This window comes from Oncorhynchus gorbuscha, linkage group LG03 (assembly GCF_021184085.1).
Source record: "Oncorhynchus gorbuscha isolate QuinsamMale2020 ecotype Even-year linkage group LG03, OgorEven_v1.0, whole genome shotgun sequence".
Lineage (NCBI taxonomy): Eukaryota > Metazoa > Chordata > Actinopteri > Salmoniformes > Salmonidae > Oncorhynchus > Oncorhynchus gorbuscha.
The window spans coordinates 42,836,508-42,855,891 of record NC_060175.1 but is presented as its reverse complement, the minus strand read 5'-3'; the positions used below and the strand labels follow the sequence as shown (position 1 = coordinate 42,855,891).

The window sequence follows — 19,384 nt, the reverse complement described above, 5'->3', positions numbered from 1 at the left end:
AGATTTTTTTTTCAACAGTTAGAAAATATTAAAAGGCTAAAGCCTACAAACATATCTTACCTTCCACATAAGTGCTGGTCAATGAGATTGGACAATTGTTTTTTAATTGGCTATAATAAAATATGATATTCTTTATTCTTCCATTGTAGGGATGTCTTTTTTTTGTTGCTGCTTTACCATTTGGCGTGTATCGAACATTGGGTATTGTGGGGTCTGTGGGGATTGAGCACGTGACAGTGACAGCATATTTTATAGGATCTCAAGGAAAAACTGTTTATTTTTACTTGCTACGTTAGGTAGCAAGTAGATCTGCGGTGATACGTCGAGAGCGGATTTATCGAACATCACAACTGCTCTGCTCAGGCTTTATGAATAGAGAAAATTGGCCAAATTAAACAGTGAGAGCTACCCAAACGCTTGAGAAAAAACATCATGAACTGGTCGTTTTTTTAGAGTAATGCAAGCAGCCTTCCTTCAACGAGTTCACCTGTATTGCGGTTAGTCGCGCGCCAAGCATACAAGAACCGATTCATCCAGTGGATGCAGCCGTACTGGCTCCACCAAAAGGTAAGATATTGTTTTTGTTTATTAAGAGTCGGCATGTTGCATTTTATAGTGTCCATATGGTTGTAGTTTTTATTTATCTGATTATCAAGTCTCATAAAGCGCATAAAGCGCATAAAACGTTCAACCATCTAATTTGTCTTCTATGTTAGGCTATACTTAAATTAGCGTACGATCTGCCGAAACAACCCTTATAGTCACGTGTTTATTTCACTGACCATAACACGCTCCGCTGATGTACATAGCACAATACCTTGTTGCGCTCTAGTAGTCTGTCGAGAGAGTAGTAAGGAGTGGCATCTCCTTTATTTATGATGTAGCAGCCTACACAGTTTCTTACTACTTGGTATATCAAGTTGTATATCACGACTCTGCTCTATGAGCCCCAATGAAACAGAACAGTTCATATATTGTTATGTAGGCATGTTACCAGTAGTTAACGTTATAAGTCTGTAATAATAACATTTAGAAGTATGAACCGCTGTAAAATAAAGCCCATATAGCAGGTGTCACACAGCTCCTTATTATGCACATGTAATAGTACTGTCCATGGCCTCTAGTTGACCATGAATACCTATTACCTTACTATGATGGCAACTACAGTTGATAAATACATGATTTGATTTCCAAATATATCCTTGAAGGCCCAATCCAGAAAAGGGATAAAGGCTTAATTTCCAGTTACAAAAGCTGATTTAAAAACCAGTTGGCTTTAGGTCAGCAGTGTCAAAGTAATTTTTTCTAGTGGTTGCTCAGTGATAGTCATATATAGATGTTTTATCTACAGTATACTATGACTAATTATCTTAGAGTGCAAGCTATACGCCTTGTGAATGAGACTCTGAACCTTGTCTGTTGTATGTATCATTGTCAGAGATATTTGTCCCATCTCAGCAATGAGAGTTAGACTCAGTGCTGCCTGCTGCGGTGGAGCTGGGGCAAGCAGGCAGACTATTTTATTTCTCTCTCTATCCACAGTTAGTTTGCTTCGTCAGCCTTATGTCTCAGCAGAAATTGGAAAAACAAATTAGCAGTTGATTCAGTATGGGCTTTTGATTGCTTGTGCAAACCATTTGCAACAAGGAAGGTCTATTAACTAAGGTTAAAAAAGACAGCACTCTCCAGAAATTCATGGATTGAGATATTTTATATTGAGAGAAAAATGTAACACTGTCAATGTCTCCAAGCCTTAACATTAACATAGTATTCCCCTGTTGCTTATGGCTGGATAGGTTTGCATTGTCCCCTCCTCTCTGTGAAGAAAACCTGACAGCTGCTTGGGTGCAATGTAGTCCAGGGTCCTAAAGCTATTTGCTTTTTGTTTCTTTCTAGACTGACCTTCTGGATGTAATTAATGGGTCTCTACACTTCACAGGAATAAAACAGAAAAATTCCATTATTTTCTGCTGAAAGTGTGGGAGCTTACTGACAGCTCAATTTTGCCGCAGGCCAATGCTGATCGTCTGTTGGCCTAGTTCAGTTTTTGGTTTGTTTATGTAAATTTCACTTGATGATGTACCTATGAGGCCGTGTTGTCATTGGTGATGTTGTCGTCGTTGCTCTTGTTACCATATTAAGCCGTTGTCATGAGGTTCCTTGGAAAACTACAATGCTCCCTCCCTCCAGCAGTTTTCTATGCAATTAAGTAAGTTAAGGTCATCCAGATGATCTGTTGGCAGATATACCAATACTTTTGTAGCCATCTGAGCATTCCTCATTGGTACCAGCCCAACATTTTCCTGACATAAGTCTGCTAAATAAGCAAAGATATAAACTAAGATTCCATTGCCTTGAAATTTCCCAGGTTTGTCTTTAAAAACACTTGAGCTGGCACCCATGTACCCCTCTTTCTATATTCTGGAACATGCCTTTGTTCATTCTTCTATGTAAAATGAAAATTAGAGTGAACTCAAGATTTACCATAAAACATTGCGACCTACTCAACACTCTCAGAATCTACACTCTGTGGTGCACTTGCAGTTTAATCTAATTGATCATTTTATTCCCTATTGTTTTGCAATTCTAAATTTAAGGAAAGGGAAATTGGAACAATAATCACAATCAGAAGTAGCGTTTGTTCCCCCTGATGCTGCAGCCCATGCCAAACATCTCAGTTCTTTCTCTTCTCCCAGAGTGGTATACTACAAAGCACCTTTTCCTCACTCCTATCGATCCTTCTTCTATCTGTGGAACAGCTTGTTCCAATTTGGCCATAGACATAATCAATGACTGAATATGCATATAATCTACAGAAGGGTTTTGTAACCTCTAAACCTGGAAATTTGACTGTTAAACTCATGGGTACACTATAGAGGTCGACCGATTAATTGGAATGGCCGATTAATTAGGGCTGATTTCAAGTTTTCGTAACAATCGGAAATCTGTATTTTTGGGCGCCGATTTGCCGATAAAAAAAGTATATTTTTTTATTATACCTTTATTTCACTAGGCAAGTCAGTTAAGAACATATTTTTATTTTCAATGATGGCCTAGGAACAGTGGGTTAACTGCCTTGTTCAGGAGCAGAACGACAGATTTTCACCTTGTCAGTTCGGGGGATCCAATCTTGCAACCTTACAGTTAACTAGTCCAACGCAATTACGACCTGCCTCTCTCTCGTTGCACTCCACAAGGAGACTGCCTGTTACGTGAATGCAGTAAGCCAAGGTAAGTTGCTAGCTAGCATTAAACTTATCTTATAAAAAACAATCAATCATAATCACTAGTTAACTACAAATGGTTGATGATATTACTAGATATTATCTAGTGTGTCCTGCGTTGCATATAATCTGACTGAGCAAACAAGTATCTAAGTATCTGACTGAGCGGTGGTAGGCAGAAGCAGGCGCGTAAACATTTATTCAAACAGCAATATCGTGCGTTTTGCCAGCAGCTCTTCGTTGTACGTCAAGCATTGCGCTGTTTATGACTTCAAGCCTATCAACTCCCGAGATGAGGCTGGTGTAACCGAAGTGAATGGCTAGCTAGTTAGCGCGCGCTAACTAGAGGGACGGAAGCTATATTGTTTCACTGGCAATACTAAAGTGCCTATAAGAACATCCAATAGTCAAAGTTTAATGAAATACAAATGGTATAGAGGGAAATAGTCATATAATGCCTATAATAACTACAACCTAAAACTTCTTACCTGGGATTATTGAAGACTCATGTTAAAAGGAACCACCAGCTTTCATATGTTCTCATGTTCTGAGCAAGGAACTGAAACGTTAGCTTTCTTACATAGCACATATTGCACTTTTACTTTCTTCTCCAACACTTTGTTGTTGCATTATTTAAACTAAATTGAACATGTTTCATTATTTACTTGAGGCTAAATTGATTTTATTGATGTATTATATTAAGTTAAAATAAGTGTTCATTCAGTATTGTTGTAATTGTCATTTTTCCAACAAATAATATCGGTATCGGCTTTTTGGTCCTCCAATAAATCGGTATCGGTATCGGCGTTGAAAAATCATAATCGGTCGACCTCTAGTACACTAGCAATGGCTGCCAGTCTTGACTTGAATGGGAACTGCCAATTATGGATTATATGTCTATGATTGGTTGCAGCTGTCATCTTTTTTCAAATGTCTAAATAAAATCACGCATAAAAACGTATAGTTTGGAAAGCAACTGCTGTCATTACTAAATGACTCCTGTGTTTTAACAGGACAAAATATTTTACCCCTCCCAAAAACATTTCATTAATAAAATATTTAATGAGTCGTCTTCCTTAATTTCTTGCGTCGAGCCATCCCGGATCCGGTATCTTGACTACAGCCTCAAGCTCATTACCATAACGAAACGTTAACTATTCATGAAAATCGCAAATGAAATGAAATTAATCTATTTGCTCTCAAGCTTAGCCTTTTGTTAACAACACTGTCATCTCAGATTTTCAAAATATGCTTCTCAACCATTGCAAAACAAGCATTTGTATAACAGTATTGATTGCTAGCGTAGCATTTAGCGTTAGCATTCAGCAGGCAACATTTTCACAAAAACCAGAAAAGGATTCAAATAAAATAATTTACCTTTGAAGAACTTCAGATGTTTTCAATGAGGAGACTCTCAGTTAGATAGCAAATGTTCAGTTTTTACAAAAAAATATTATTTGTGTTGACAAATTGGTCCGTTTTCTGCGTCACGTTTAGCTATGAAAAAAACCTGTATCCAGGATAGTGTAAATCTATCCGCAAGCTCATTAGCATAACACAACGTTAACTATTCATGAAAATCGCAAATTAAATTAAATGAATCTATTTGCTCTCAAGCTTAGCCTTTTGTTAACAACACTGTCATCTCAGATTTTCAAAATATGCTTTTGAACCATAGCTAAACAAGCATTTGTGTAACGGTATTGATAGCCTAGCATAGTATTATGCCTCTCTTTCACCATGCAACATTTTCCACAAAAACAGAAAATAATTCAAATAAAATAATTTACCTTTGAAGAACTTCAGATGTTTTCAATGAGGAGACTCTGTTAGATAGCAAATGTTCAGTTTTTACAAAAAATATTATTTGTGTCGACTAATCGCTCCGTTTTGTTCATCACGTTTGGGTAAGGAAAAAAATAAAAAATAGTCATTAAAACGCAAACTTTTTTCCAAATTAACTCCATAATATCGACAGAAACATGGCAAACCGATGTTTAGAATCAATCCTCAAGGTGTTTTTCACATATCTATCGACGATAAAATCCAGCGTGGCAGTTTACTTTCTCTTCTGAAGAAATGGAACTCGCATGGACCTACAGATTACGCAATAATTTCGACACAGGACACCGGGCGGGACACCAGGTAAATGTAGTCTCTTATGGTCAATCTTCCAATGATATGCCTACAAACACGTCACAATGCTGCAGACAATGGGGGGGGAACGACAGAAAGCGCAGGCTCATTCCTGGCGCATTCACAGCCATATAAGGAAACATTGGAACACAGCGCCTTCAGAATCTGGGGCATTTCCTGTATGAAACTTCATCTTGGTTTCGCCTGTAGCATTAGTTCTGGGGTACTCACAGATAATATCTTTGCAGTTTTGGAAACGTCAGAGTTTTGTCTTTCCAGGGCTGTCAATTCCATGCATAGTCGAGCATCTTTTCGTGACAAAATATCTTGTTTAAAATGGGAACGTTTTTTATCCAAAAATTAAAAGAGCGCCCCCTATCTCGAAGAGGTTAAATGAAGGGGATGATGACACAATCTTTGCGAGAGGGAGGATATCTGATTTTATTGGCCCTCAACTCGTGACTCAGACAATTCAGGATAATGGAGTTAGCCTACCCTGGAGCAGGTTAGTTCTGAAGGATTCGTTGCCATAGAAATGTACCTGGCTAAAAGATGAGCAACTTTCGTATGAGCAGTTATCCCAAGTTGACCTCAGAGTGGATCAAAGTTACCTCGCTAAATCCTCAAACCTAATACGTAGTATACACCTATTCCCCGACTCGAATTTGCTCTTTATGAATGCTGCTTGTGTGAGGGGCGGGCCCACCTGTAGTAGCGCTCTCCCCTGCCATGGTGCTAAAACTCGCTGTCAAGCAGTGCTTTCTACCGCTAGCCACAATCCTGAAATCTCTGGTGCGCTATTGAATAGGCACATTTCTGGGTCCACAGGTTAATATGCCATTTATTTTTTATTTTAGTTACAACACGCTCCTTTTTGAGGAGTGCACAAACAGTACATAAACACTCAAGAACAAAATACCCCTAAGAAATAACCTCAGGTAGGCTTATTTGAGGAGTTAGCTAGGTAACTTTGGCCAGCTCTGAATTCTATCTGAGGTCGTACGAAAGTGGCTCACCTTTTAGCCAGGTACATTTCTATGGCAACAAATCCTTCAGAACTAAACTGTTCTGGGGCTGGCTAAATCACGGCTATTTTTTTGTCTCTGTCTTTTAGGGTTGCCTATAGCAAAGGTGGTAGCCTAGATTCACATTAGCAGGCCTATCATATTTAACCAATAAAAAAAACATATATATTTCACCTTTATTTAACCAGGTAGGCTAGTTGAGAACAAGTTCTCATTTACAACTGCGACCTGGCCAAGATAAAGCAAAGCAGTGCGACACAAACAACAACACAGAGTTACACATGGAATAAACAAAACACAGTCAATAACACAATAGAAAAAACAAATATATACAGTGTGTGCAAATGAGGTAAGATAAGTGAGGTAAGGCAATAAATACGCCATAGTGCAAAATAATTACAATTTAGCAATTAAAAACTGGAGTGATAGAGACTGGAGTGATCGATGTGCAGAAGATGAATGTGCAAGTAGGGAGATATGAGTCTCCCGCTTCAGTGATTTTTGCAAATTGTTCCAGTCATTGGCAGCAGAGAACTGGAAGGAAAGGCAGTAAATATACCTGCTGGAGCGCGTGCTACGTGTGGGTGCTGCTATGGTGACCAGTAAGCTGAGAAAAGGCAGGGCTTTACCTAGCAAAGACTAGATGACCTGGAGGTGGGTTTGGCGACAAATATGTGAATTGAGGATCAGCCAGCGAGAGCATACAGGTTGTAGTGGTGGGTAGTATATGGGGCTTTGGTGACAAAACGGATGGCACTGTGATAGATTGCATCCAATTTAGAGTAGTGTGTTGGAGGCTATTTTGTAAATGACATCGCCGAAGTCAAGGATCGGTAGTCAGTTTTATGAGGGTATGTTTGGCAGCACGAGAGAAGGATGATTTGTTGTGAAATAGGAAGTCGATTCTAGATTAAATTTTGGATTGGAGATGCGAGTCTGTGAGTCTGGAAGGAGAGTTTATAGTCTAACCAGACAGATATGTATTTGTAGATGTCCACATATTCTAAAGTCAGAACCGTCCAGAGTACTGATGCTGGACGGGCGGGCATTGGACGGGCGGGAATTGAACCCTGTGGCACCCCCATAGAGATTGCCAGAGGTCTTCATTGTTCCCTTCTTGCACAATACACACATTTCCGCTTGTAACTGCACTGGCCTATCTCTTGTCCTTCTGTCTAGCTCTTGAACGAGTAGCCTAGATAGGCAATGAATAGCAATATAGTTTGAAACATATTTAACTAATAGGCCTAGGCCTATTCGAGGAGAGAAGCGTAGATCAATCCTCTTGCTTGCTGAATGGCTATAAAATAGGCTACAGTGTTGGCAATGTACTTGCGGGGAAGTTATAATGGTGAGAGCTCTGGTGTGATGTGTTGGCTAAATAGATGCAATGCTGCGCTGATTCATTGCAAACGTAAAATAAAAAGTAGAGAGAAATTAATTCATTCATTCACACAACAAACCCACAGGCTTCTCAGTGGCCGTGTGTGGCCTGTCAGTGTCCCAGATAAACATTTCTATTGGTCAACAGCTTATTTTCACATGCGAGAAAAGATGCAAAAATCGAACCTGTTCTGAATAAATAATTGCGACGTGATGATATTTTGCAATTGGTGTGAATGGAGTCATAAACACGATTTATTTATTCGTCCGAATTATTTGGCTGAAAATAATGGACTTGGTGAGAAAGGGCCTTCTCCCCGAGTCAATGAATGGAGAACGTTTTAAATGTGCTACCACCATGAAAGTCTAATAGTTTGGGAGAAGGACAAATTCATTTGACTGGGACTTGGTGTGATGATATTTCAGGCAGAGTTGGCCCTCTGAGTACAAGCTGTTTGTTCCAAACTACAATGAACAGAAATATAAATGCAACATGTAACGTGTTGGTCCCATGTTTCATGAGTTGAAATAAAAGATGCTAGAAATGTTACATTACACACAAAAAGTGTATTTCTCTCAAATGTTGTGCACACATTTGTTTACATCCCTGTTAGTGAGCATTTCTCCTTTGGCAAGCTAATCCACCCACCTAGCAGGTGTGACATATCAAGAAGCTGATTAAAAAGTATGATCATTACACAGTTGCACCTTGTGCTGGGGACAACAAAAGACCACTCTAAAATGTGCAGTTTTGTCAGGAATGACTCCAGGAATGTCCACCAGAGTTTATGCCAGAGAATTGAATGTTCATTTATTTATCATAGGCCGCATCCAACGTCGCTTTAGAGAATTTGGCACTTCCTGCAATCGGCCTTACAACCACAGACCATTTGTATGGCGACGTGTGTGCAATGGTTTACTGATGTCAATGTTGTGAACAGAGTGTCCCGTGGCGGCAGTGGGGTTATGATATGGGCAGACATAAGCTACGGACAACGAACACGATTGCATTTTATCAACGGCAATTTGGATGCACAGAGATATCGTGACGAGATACTGAGGCCCATTGTCATGCCATTCATCCGCTGCCATTACCTCATGTTTCAGCATGATAATACACAACCCCATGTCGCAAGGATCTATATGAAATTCCTGGAAGCAGAACATTTTATACTCACCATTGACCATGTTTGGGATGATCTGGATCGACACATATGACAGGGTTCCATTTTCCACCAACATCCAGCAACTTCGCACAGCCATTGATATGGCATTGACATTGACATTCCAAAGTAGTGGCTTCCATCTGGCCACTCTACTGTAAAGGCCTGATTGGTGGAGTGCTACAGAGATGGTTGTCCTTCTGGAAGGTTCTCCCATCTCCACCGAAGAAGTCTGGAGCTCTGTCAGAGTGACCACTGGATTCTTGGTCACCTCCCTGACCAAGGCCCTTCTCCCCGGATTGCTCAGTTTGGCTGGGCAGCAAGCTCTGGGAAGCTTCTTGATGTTTACAAACTTCTTCCATTTAAGAATGATGTAGGCCACTGTGTTCTTGGGGACCTTCAATGCTGCAGAACGGTTCTGATACCTTTCCCCAGATCTGTGTCTTGACACAATCCTGTCTCGTAGCTCTACGGACAATTCCTTCGACCTCATCGCTTAGTTTTTGCTCTGACATGCACTGTAATCTGTGCGACCTTATATAGATAGACACGTTTGTACCTTTCCAAATCATGTCCAATCAATTGAATTTGCCACAGGTGGACTTCAATCATGTTGTAGAAACATCTCAAGGATGATCAATGGAAACAGGATACATAGACTCTCATAGCAAAGGGTCTGAATACTGTAAATAAGGTTTTTGCTTTGTCATTATAGGTAGTGTGTGCAAATTGCTGAGGATTTGTATTTATTTAATACATTTTAGAATAAGGCTGTAACATAACAAAATGTGGAAAATGTTAAGTGGTCTGAATACTTTCCAAAGGCACTGTATTATCCATTACTCTCCATATAATATCCCTGTGGCCACAGGCACTGACCTGTGCCATCAGGATGCCCGTGACAATGCCCAGCTGGTGGAGGGTACCCAGGGCTCCTCGAAGGGCAGTGGGGGCCACCTCACCCACGTACATGGGTACAAAGTCAGTTGAGAGGCTGGAGTAAAGTCCCACCACGAAGCGCCTGATGATCAGCATCTCCCATGAGCCACTCATCTTAGAGAAGCCCATGAAAGCAGCAGAGACAAAGGCCAGCATGTTGGCCATGAGCATGGAGTTCCTTCTGTGGGTACCACAGAAATAGTCAATTACAGTCCAATTATTGTACAAACCTTTACATGTAATTGTGGGACCTTATACAGACACGTGTGCCTTTCCAAATAAATGTCCAATTGAATTTACCACAGGTGGACTCCAATCAAGTTGTAGAAACATCACAAGGATGATCTATGGAATCAGGATGCACCTGAGCTCAATTTTGAGTCTCATAGCAAAGGGTCTGAATACTTATGCAAATAACAACATATTTCTGTTTTTTAGTTTTAATATATTTGCAAACATTTCTAAAAAACTATTTTTTTCTTTGTCATTATGGGGTATTGTGTGTAAATTGACGAGGAAAAAAATGTAAAAACATAACAAAATGTGGAAAAAGTCAAGAAGACTGAATAATTTACGAATGTGCTGTATTTTCACTCAGAGCTTTTCCGCCCAACTATTGAGTGAACACAGAATAATTGTATTGTTGGCCTGAAAATAATATCTGAGGTGTTTGAAGTTTCTGGGAATGACATGGTTATCATTCCAGTTAGGTTTTACATGAAAAATCAGCAAAAATTGCTAAATTATTCGTTTTCAAGTTTCTTTAATGACTTTAAATGGGCAAGCCTGCAAATTTAATAACATATTGACCTACTGTAATAAACTTTTAATAAATTTACACCCAAGTGAATGAGTGGGATGTTGCTGAAATATTTGTTCTTATTCATGGGTTTTGATCAAATGAAAACTGTAATCAGTGAAGGGCTAAAAATAATGATTTTGACTTAGAACGGAATGACTCATTTCTGGAGCTACTGTACCTGAAGAGCTGTCACCATAAAACATATGTTGATTGCCTTGTCTTTTGACATTTCCATAAAGGGTTGCTTGTAAGATAGAGGGGCAGAGCTATATAAAGACATGTCTTTGATGGTTGAAGTGCCAGTAGGCACACCATGAGCATCCTTTCCCCATGACTCAGTGTTTGCCCCCTCGATTACAGGATGTATGCTCCAACGAGTCTCTGTTTGTCTGTCTGAGTTGTTTCATGATGGGTTTATTTTACAATGCATGCATAAGTAAGACTCCCTGTTAGAGACTGGTTTTCTTAGGTTACATTAATTGTAAAAGTTTAGCCTTTTGTTTTCTATGCAGACATTCAAATTGAGCATGTTTGAAAGCAATCATGATATTACAAAAACACGAGTGATGGTTTTTTTAAATAAAAAAATCTATCAAATATGCAGGACCTGATTGACAGTCTATTTGTATGTTATATAGATTCAGATGAATAAAAACAAAATAATGTCAGTAGTTGAACACGCCAACACTGTTCTCTTCAGTTTTCCAGTGGAGCAATGGACTATATTTGTTCTAACATGTGTATCCAACAGTAGCACAATTTACAAACACATTGACAGGCAAGCATTCCCTAGACATTAGACATGTAACTGAGCTTCCCTGTTGTAAGGTTCTTTATTTATTTTCTTAGTCAACCTTGTGTTCTGTTTTGTTGTGTTCTTGAACATAGCCCTATTTCTTTGTGTTCTTGAACGTAGCCCTGTCTTTAATTTTTGGTTCATTGATTTCACCTGTGTTAGTTACTCACCTGGTCTCATCATTTAGTTCAGTTCATTCTGTTTGTGCCTTTGTGAGGTATTGTTAGTTTTGACTCTACTTAGCCTTTTCCTAGCTCGTTTGTGAGAACCGGTTGTAGCCTTCAGTCCTAGTTTTGCTTTGCCTACTGTACTTTTGTATGACCATTGCCTGCCTGTGAGTACGATTCCTACCTTCTGCGAAGGCTAAATAAACACCTGCCGTGCTCTGTGTGTGAATCTACACCTTTTTCTCCATGAGTATTTACTACGCCTGTGTTCTGTAAGGTGGAGTAGGCAAACAGGAGGATGGGAATACAAGCTGAAAATGAACAAAACCAGTGACTTTCCTTGAACTAAAATCCTTAGTTGAAACAATAACAAAGCGACACCCCTCTGTTTTAGTAAAAAGTTGAGGGATTGGCCTGGAGAAATAAACCACTCAAATTCATACAGACCTACGGATGTAAGGACTGGCCATCGATATCAAAAGTATAATTATAGTTTAACCATGTTTTCATTTATGTTAAGTTTAACTGTATATTTTGGATTTTGATAGGGTATGACCGTTGAACGGCATTTCTAAGTTCTGATTCTCTAAGAATCAATGGATATGTATCATTAATTATAAGTCAAAAAATGGACATAGCATCTAAGGATTCTACCTGTAGTTTATGACCTTTCAATTGATCCTTTTAGAGTGTCTGGTGCTGAGGGGGGATTGATGGCTTTTTTTACTCAGTGAGAAATCCATTGTTTCTCTTCAGTCAACTGACACAGACATGTATCTGTTATGGCCAATTTACACCACTTCTGTAACACAAGTTTAATTCCATGGCAATTTGTCTTGTCCACCGTGATGGACACATCCATCTGTCCTTCGTAACAGCGCTGGTGTATCTCTGTAGCTGCAGGGACCAGTGTCAATGGCCACAGGTAAATGGCTGCCAGCTCACACTCTTGATTGTGACCTTTTTACGAGGAAGGTGGCTTCAGGTGTGGTGTAACCAATGACTTTGATGTAATGCAGGTTAGGTTTGGAGTTATCCTCAGGTGTTAAGCTCCTGTTATGAAAATCGATAAAACAGGAGAGCCCAATTCACTCAGCGTTTGCATTGGTGCCGACCTGAAATAATTACTGATGATGGAACATCTCAGGTGTTACTATTTGCATGCTTTCAACACAGCATACAACAACATCACATTAGCATACAATTGATTCAGATGCTGAATGTACTCCATGTAAACGGTTGTCTATCATTTTAGTGTTACCCACACAGTTAACAGTGATGCTGTATTTATTGACCGTATATTAAATCTCTCTCTTTTTTTTACATTAATAAAAAGTCCATTTAAAAATGGAATCCGCCAGGAGGTTGGTGGTACCTTAATTGGGGAGGATGGCTTGTGATAATGGCTGGAGCGGAAGAGGTATCAAATACATTAAACACATTGTTTCCATCTGTTTGATGCCATTTCATTTGATTCGTTCTGGCCATTATTATAAACCGTCCTCCCCTCAGCAGCCTCCAGTCAGTAATAAAATGTAGTACTGTGCAATATTCAGAAGATCTGTAAACCACACCATTTATCTGAAATAGAGATGTGATAAAAATATAGATAACCCAAAATTCAAACATACATGAATGCAGAATTTTTGGGGGTAGAACATCAGTAGTAGCAAGTTGATTTATCCTCATTCTCTATGTAAAACAAATCCCTATAGTCGCTGTAATGGTATGTGGAAAGGCAAGTTTAATTGATTCATATTTAAGGATTCTATAATTGGTTCTCAGATTATTCTCGCTCTGTAGTGGTTTCATATTGTGAGATCATATACTGCTTTTTAGAATACTGATTTGGTCCAGTGTATACAGTACAGTATATTACTCCGGCATCAACTTAAAGATGGTTGAAGTTGTAGAGGGTCTTATGTTATAATGGTTTCCTTTATTTTTATTGATCTTAATAGCCATTTCAGCTGCTTAATCAATGAATAACTGTCAGTCTTTTACTATTATGGACCTGACCATTGACTTTCTTGCACTCTTATTTGACAACGGTTCCCTAATTGCCATCCTTTTTTCTATCCCTCCTTTCCTCTGATTTCCCCCACCCTCTCCAGTTTGTCTTCATTATAGAAACTAATTCACTGTGCTCTAAGTGCAAGGTCACTGCCCATGTTTTGCATTCAAATGGAAACATTTTCTTATGGCCAGAAAGTCATTTGCTGCATCTGTTATGACGGCGAGAGGCAAAAGTAAGACAGTTATTGTGGCTCTCTGCCTTCGAGAAGAGTGGAAACTATGTTCAGTATTCCAGGAAGCCGCTTGTTAAGATATGCCTTATCACACAATGGCTCTGGTTATTGCTAGACAGAAGCTCCAGACCAAATTCTTCATTCCTCCTTTTTCAGAATAGTTTAACAGTGTGTCTGATTTGTTTACATGTGTAATGCATGCCTGCCAGCTGTTTTATAGATTCTCTGAGACAAGCCTGATATATGCTGTGTGGAAGCACACTGTTTTGCACACAGATTTGTTTTTGATTGCCTCACTATTACATTTCATAGAAACATGGAATACATTATCCTTCCAGTAACCACACGCACCATCGCAGAGACAGAGTAGGTTATCAAAAGAATCCCGAAATGTTATTAGATTTTTGTCTTGTCCTCTCCACCGTTATAAAACACTTTGTCAAAGTGTCCCCCTAATGTTGGTGTGAGATCAATTCTCTGTGTGTACTGTTTACTGTTTGTCTAGAATATGAAATTGCATACTGTAGATGTTGTTGGAACATCAGACCAACTTGTTTGCCAACAGACAGTAACCCCAGAACGGTCTCAGTGAGGCGCTGACAATAGCAGTGGTCCGACGAAGCAGACAGGAGGCTACAAGACTGTTTTGTTAGTATAGACTGCGATATGTTCCAGGATTCGTCTGATAGCATTGAGTCGTTTACCACATCAGTCATTGGCTTCATAAATAAGTGCATAGATGACGTCGTCCCCACAGTGACTATACAAACGTATCCAAAGCAAAACACAGGAAAAATGTGTGTTAGCCTAAAGGCTAGAGCTACTGCTTAAAAGAAATGGGACCTGGCATGGATGCATACAAGAAAGCCCGCTACGACCTCCGAAGAGGAATAAACCATGCAAAATGACAATATAGGAGGAAGTGGAATCCTATTACACCAGCTCCGACGCTCGTCGTATGTGGAAGGGCTTGCAGACGATAACGGTTTACAAAGGGAAACCCAGCCATGAGTGGCCCAGTGATGCAGAACTCCCAAAACTACACTAAATGCATTTTATGCTCGCTTCGAGAAATACAACAAAGAGTCTTGCGTGAAAGCCCCTGTTGTTCCAGATGACTGCGTGATCTCGCTCTCTGTGGCTGTGAGTAAAACATTTAAACAGGTTAAAGCTCACAAGGCCGCCGGGCCAGACGGAAAACCAGGGCACGTTCTTGCGCAGACCAGCAGGCAAGTGTCTTCACAGATATTTTCAATCTATCCTTGTCCCAGTCTGTAATCCCAACATGATTCAAGCTAGCCACCAAATTCACTATATATATATACAAACATATGTGGACACCCCTTCAAATGAGTGGATTTGGCTATTTTAGCCACACCCGTTGCTGACAGGTGTATAAAATCCAGCACACAGACTTGCAATCTCTATAGACAAATAATGGCAGTAGAATGGCCCATACTGAAGAGCTCAGTGACTTTCAACGTGGCACCGCTTGATATAGAGGTCCTGGATGGCAGAGAATGCGGCCAGCGTGATATACTGGGCTGTCCGCACCACCCTCTGTAGCACTTTGCGGTTGAGATCAGCGCATTTGCCATACCAAGGGGTGAGGCAGCCTGTCAAGATGCTCTCAATTGCATGGCTGTGTGCTCAATTGTATACACCTGTCAGCAACGGGTGTGGCTGAAATAGCCAAATCCACTCATTTGAAGGGGTGTCCACATACTTGTATATACAGAGTATCTACCTCAAATACCTAATACCCCTGCACATTGATTTGGTACTGGTTATCGCTTAATTCTTGTGTATTTTATTAATCTTGTGTTACTGTTTTTCTTTGTATTATAATTTTTGTACTCTGCGTCATTGGAAAGGGCTCGTAAGTAAGCATTTCACCGTAAAGTCTACACCGTTGTATCTTGCTCTTTTGACAAATACAAATACATTGTTTAAGGAATTGTGGGGTTATCGGTGTAACATGAAGAGCAATGATTCATCAGTTTAATAGCTAAAGCCTGGAGCCGCTGGGGAGCACATCTAACCTGCTGTGAGTGGATTCCACACAGGGCTCAGTCTGGGTGACGATGACACTCCCGAGGCCACTGCTTTCTTTCTGTCCCCTCTCTCTCCTTGTTCTAGTTGTGTTCTATGAGGCAGATGAGTTTTAATGGAGAAATATGTCAAAGGACCACAGGAGGAGGCAGGTAGCTGGGTAACGTAGTACAGGAGATCAGGAAATCCTGTTACCTACATGGCTACAGTACAGGCAGACAACAGGCAAAAAGGCATCGTTAGTGAGGCAGGCAAAAACTATCATACACAGGAGGAATAAATCACGGGGAAAACTCAGCACACACGACGTGTGTCACAAAACAAACAACACCACAGAGTGATGGGGTGCAAAGAACTAAACTAAATAGTGTGTGACAATAACATACAGGTGTGTGAACAGGTAATTAGAATTCAGAGAATTGCTGAACGTAGTCAGAGAATTGCTGATGAATGTCTTGCTTGAGCTGTGTATGCAACTGGTTCACATCTAATGCTCACAGGCAATGTGTATTGGAAGAGATTTCTGAATGTTCTTCACCCATCATACACCCCTCCAACCAGACATGCTTTATCTACTCATTTGCTGGATGCAGAGTTCAATAATTCAAGTGAAGGTCAAGCAAATCATAGAGAAAGCAGACTGTATTGCAATCATCTCTGGTGGGTGGTTGATTGTTAGTGGGCAAGGAATAATTAACTACACCATCTCCCCCCCTCAACTAGTATTCTTCAAGAGCACAGACAGAAGGGACACCGGTCTCTACATTGCAGATGAGCTGATGGCAGTCACCAATGACCTTGGACTACAGAAGGTATTTGCACTGGTGACAGACAATGCTGTGAACATGAAGGATGCTTGGTCTGAAGTGGGAGAGTCCTAACCTCACATCACACCCATTGGCTGTGCTGCTAATGCATTGAATATGCTCCTCAAGGACATCATGGCACTAAAAACAATGGATACACTCTACATGAGAGCCAATGAAATGGTTAGGTATATGAAGGGTCATCAAGTTATAGCAGCATTCTACCTCACCAAGCAAAGTGAGAAGAATAAGAGCACCACATTGAAGCTGCCCAGCAACGTCCATTGGGGTGGTGTTGTCATCATGTTTGAGGGTCGGGAAGGAGTCTCTCCAAGAAATGGCCATATCACAGTCTGCTGATATGGACAGCCCCATCAAGAGGATCCTCCTGGATGATGTATTTTGAGAGAGAGTGGTAAAGCAGCCTGAATCTCCTGAAACCTATAGCAGTAGTCATTGCACGGATTGAGGGAGACAATGCCATCCTGTCTGATGTTCAGTCTCTGCTTGCAGATGTAAGAGAAGACATCTGTACTGCCCTGCCCACCACTGTTGCTCCAAGCAGAGGAAACTGCAGGTCTAAAATACATCAAAAAGCGTGAAGACTTCTGCCTAAGGCCCATACATGCCGCAGTGTACACGTTGGGTCCCAAGTATGCTGGCAAGAGCATCCTGTCTGGTGCAGAGACCAACAAGGCCTATGGTGTCATCCCTACCGTGTCTCGCCACCTTGGCCTGGATGAGGGAAAGGTTCTTGGCAGTCTGGCGAAGTACTCTTCCAAGCAAGGGCTTTGGGATGGAAATGCAATATGGCAGTTGTGCCAACATATCTCATCAGCCACCTGGTGGAATGGACTTTGTGGATTTGAGGCTCTTTCTCCTGTTGCCTCCATCATCCTCCAAATCCCACCAACATCAGCCACCTCAGAGCGCAACTGGTCCTTGTTTGGGAACACACACACCAAAGCACGCAACATGTTGACCAATACAAGAGTTGAGAAATTGGTGGCCACCCAGGAAAATGTTTGGCTTTTGGAGCCATCAACAAGCCACCCTCAGAGTCTGATGTTCAAGAGATGGACATTGAGGAGGTCCAGGGAGAAGACATGGAAGCCTGAGAGGAAGACATCCAAAGCTTTAGTGTCTAGACTATAATTTTACATATGTATGTTGAAAACATTTTTGGGAGATGCGATGGATCATTGGGGATCATTCAATATTCCCTTTCTTTTGTTGTTCAGTGAAATCATCCCATGTGAAGAGTCAACTCATTTCATTGAAGTTTCATTCGCAAATATTTTATTTTATTTTATCTCTATTGGAAGGATTTAATAATTTGCAATTATGTCTACTTATGATAAAGGTAAAATGTTTGTTTCTGGCTCCATATGATATGTTAAATATACCCAATGCAACATACATCTACATTTAAACGGTATTAATATTAATTTGCATATATTTCTGTTAATTCCCATATATTCCAGTTAATTCCCCATATATTCCTGTTAATTCCCACGGAAAGTTTCCACCTCTGAGTATTCCCCAATCCTAATGTCAACAGATGTATTAGGTTACGAAATCAGACTTTTTGGGTATAATGTTAATTATATGTTCGAGAATGACCCCAATGTGAATAAACATATTTGTCTTGGTAAAATGTATTTTATCACATAAGGAAGTGAAATTTCATCACCAAAGAACATTTTCACTCACTCTGGGCAGAGTGTGTGGACAATATATTACATGTAACTAATGACATGGAATCATTTATTCCCCAACCCTGCTAAAAGGTCAGGAAGGAAGGATGAGCCCAGTATAAGAGTCATTATCCGCTTCAGAGCCCCGTGGGCATCTTGGCAGTGCCACCTCCACCATTACTCAAGCAGTGTGCATGGGGACCTTGGCTGGAACTGCCACCTCTGTCATTATCTAGACCACAGATGGACTCACCACCACCCTATCACCAGCCACTTAATGGCCAGGGAGACGTAGAGAGCTGATGGTTGGTTTATTGGGTTGCTTCCCTGCTACAAGCATCTTTTCCAAGTCAACATTAAGGACTTACATAAAAGTAAGGGCCCTGACTCTGTGCTTTTCTTTGGTCTAATTAATGGACAGAAGAGTGATTATTGGACAGTCAAGTCGGTCAGAAAATTTTAAGTTTTGAAAATAAGGTGATCTCAGTAACGTAAATGTATTTTTTTCTGAACGTCACAGTTGTGTAAGCGTGGCTTATTGCGTGGCTTATTGACTGGAGTGGAATTAGGAAGTGGATACTGCAGTGTGCAGCCAAGGTCCAGACGCTCCTGTGAAGCTCGCCTTCAGCATCATGACATCAGGAGGAAGAGGGAAGGTTAGCTGGGGCTCTCTGCAAAGCTTATAGGCCTGCAAGGGTCATGAGTCACTCTTGTGACAAACAGATGATGACCTGTCTGTCTGCTTTCCGCTCTGTCAAATGTCAATCACATCTCAGCTTGTTCCTGTTTCCCCTAGCATTCTGCTTCCTGGAGTGACATTCGTCATCACATAATGATGTGTAACTCAGAGGTTTAAAATTCCCAGCTTGAGCTGATATTTGATTGACACATAAGTAATGCACATAGGGGGAAATTCTGACCTTAGTTAAGCATGCGTAAATGGAA

General features: G+C 40.5%; 1 protein-coding gene across 1 annotated transcript in view; it reads left to right on the top strand.

Moving 5' to 3' along the window:
• Window positions 1–309: 309 nt before the first annotated feature.
• LOC124031403 (rap1 GTPase-activating protein 1-like) overlaps window positions 310–19,384 on the top strand; it is a 174,626-nt gene continuing 155,551 nt past the window's right edge. Inside the window, exon 1 of the mRNA XM_046342607.1 lies at window positions 310–567. The gene's annotated coding sequence lies outside the window, so the exon portion shown is untranslated. The remainder of the gene's footprint in view (window positions 568–19,384) is intronic.